The following is a 2371-nucleotide window of genomic DNA, read 5'->3' as shown; positions in this document are numbered from 1 at the left end:
GGAACCGCCGTTCGAGTCCCCAGCGGTCCCGCCCAGTGCTGGACAGAGTGAGTGTTCACGGCCGGCGCCGCCCCGGTGGGCTCAGGAAGTGGGGGTGGCTCTGAGAGCGGGTGGGAGCCGCCCCGGATCCCTGTTATTCATATAGAATCTCGGGCTTCTGCAGTCTGGTCCCGCATCCTTGCGCTGGCTGGGTGTGAGGGGTCCCCGGAAACGTGCCAGACTGGGCGCCGACCCATTGGGACTGCCCAGGAACTTCGCGTGCGTCCGCCTGGGGCTGGGCCAGGGCGCTGCCTTAGTTCATTCTGAAAGAAGAAACTTGGAACCGCGAGGACAGCATTTGCTCAGGTTCATTTAATGGTAGGGAAGAAGAAAACTGGCAGGAGAAAATTTGCTCTTGCAGTAACCAACTTTTCTTTCAATTGAAGACCCCCCACACACCTCCTAGTTTCCTCTTTTTGCCGCCCACTCCCAACTGTCGAGGATGCCTAAGAAGGGAAATAGGGGCTCAGAGCTGCCTAGAATTTAAAACGAGCCACTTAGAAAAGCAGATCCCCCCTTTTTACTTTAGGTAAATTAAAAAAAAGATTAAAAGTATTTTTAATATTTTGACAAACTAATACCTAATTGTATTTCCTGAAAATTAAAAAAAAATTGTAATGGCAGAGCTGAGGCTAATGTTGACGGGTGTGTGTGTGTGTGTGTGTGTGTGTGTGATTATATCTGTAAGACAGGAAAAGAAGAATGCTCAAAATTCTCCTAGGCAGGTGAATAACTTCACAATGCCTTTCCTTTCCTTGTGATTCCTGCTTTAAAACAGTCACATCTCCCCAGAGATCACTTCACTTGCCACCTGCTAGCTGTTGAGGCAGACGGAACCAAAAGATGGTGGGAGAAGGACTGACTAGGAAAGGGGCGAACATTTTTCTGCCTGGCCACTCCTTTCTAAATCACAGGTCTGATGTTGTCACTTATTTACTTAAAAACTCGCTCACTTTCCTGCTGTCTTTTTCCCATGAGATGAATGAAGCTCAAAATGCCGTATCAAGTGATAAACAAGGCTATTGACAGTCTTACCTTACTCTTTTGGCCTAATCTTTTAGTTCTTTCCTTCATCACCCTCCCTAGGCATTCAGAGCGATGTGATTATCCTTTCATATGTTGGATGTTTTTGCTTTCTGTGATCCTCTTTCTATCGGCACCTGTCAAACTCCATGTCTTCTGTTGAAGCTCTTCTCACTTGAGAAGCTTCTCAAGGGCAAGATAAGTATCTCTGTTCACCTTTCCAGGCTGGGAGAATTCTTCACAATTATCTTATAGATCCTTATCACTTTTCCAAAAGAATTTTCCACAAGCATTTCCTGAAGGGCTGCTTTACAGCATGCCCAAAACTTTTAGTACCTCATTCCCCTCTTCCTGTGACCATCCTATGCGGCCCCCATAAATAATGACCAGGTGGGAGCAGGCAGGTCTTATGTTTCACTGGCTTCTAATCTGCTTGATTGTCCCTGAAAGACCAAAAGTGCCTCAGTCACTTTTCACCTTTGCCCAAAGTGGCCTGACTTATATGTACTACTGTAAGGCATGGTGGAATCTAAAAGGCTGTTCATTTGGTATGTTTTAGCCACTTACTTTGCATGTGCATAAAATACCAAACCAGAAAAGCAAATCCTCTGACCTAAGTATAGGAGTATTCATATGCCTTCTATTTGCTAGGTGAAGTGCTTGGTATATAAAATGAAAGTGAGGACCTCACCGATTAACACAGGACAGATGGATTATAAGTAATTACATCACAGGTGCTACTAGAGTGTAGTAATAATTGCTGTTGTCTTTTATTTGCCTGTAACAGGCTGTGTAATAAATGTTTTACATGAATTCCCTCATTTAATTCTTTCAATATTACATAGGAGCTTATTTCTACTCTGCAGTGCTGGAAACTGGCCATATGGTGGGCAGATGAGGAAATACTGAGGATTTGAATCCTGGCAGAAGTCTGTTTCCCAAGCCTCTGCCAAGCTAGGCAGGGGGCATTTCCTCTCTGGGTGGTCTGGGAAAGCTTTCCTGGGACAGGGGCTTTGGGTCCTGAAGGATGCCATAGAACTTTGTGTGAGGTGGACAGCATACCTAGGAAAGAACCGACATGGCCACCACAATGTAGGATCACATCCTCTTAGATCCAAGGCAAAAAATAATTTTGCTCACTTTTGGGAAAAGATAATTAATGGATATGAGAGAAAAATTTCAGCAATACAAAAGGACTTAAGAGAGAAAAAAAAAAATCTCACCCAGATGACCTACTCCTGAAAGATGGGTGAAGTTTCTGGCTTTTATGAACTTGTTTAGACATTGTTCCTTTTTTTTTTTTTTTTTT

The 2371-nt window shown here is 44.2% G+C and overlaps 1 protein-coding gene across 4 annotated transcripts in view; it reads left to right on the top strand.

The window, feature by feature from the left end:
* Window positions 1–6: 6 nt before the first annotated feature.
* Ptpra (protein tyrosine phosphatase receptor type A) overlaps window positions 7–2371 on the top strand; it is a 133885-nt gene continuing 131520 nt past the window's right edge. For all 4 annotated transcript variants that reach the window (XM_010611013.3, XM_019205555.2, XM_033761220.1 and 1 more), the window contains exon 1: window positions 7–47. The gene's annotated coding sequence lies outside the window, so the exon portion shown is untranslated. The remainder of the gene's footprint in view (window positions 48–2371) is intronic.

Source organism: Fukomys damarensis, unplaced genomic scaffold (assembly GCF_012274545.1).
Source record: "Fukomys damarensis isolate Sample0158 unplaced genomic scaffold, DMR_v1.0_HiC HiC_scaffold_7, whole genome shotgun sequence".
NCBI classification, from domain to species: Eukaryota; Metazoa; Chordata; class Mammalia; order Rodentia; family Bathyergidae; genus Fukomys; species Fukomys damarensis.
Note: the sequence above shows the minus strand (reverse complement) of the source record. Positions and strands in the feature narration are given on the sequence as shown.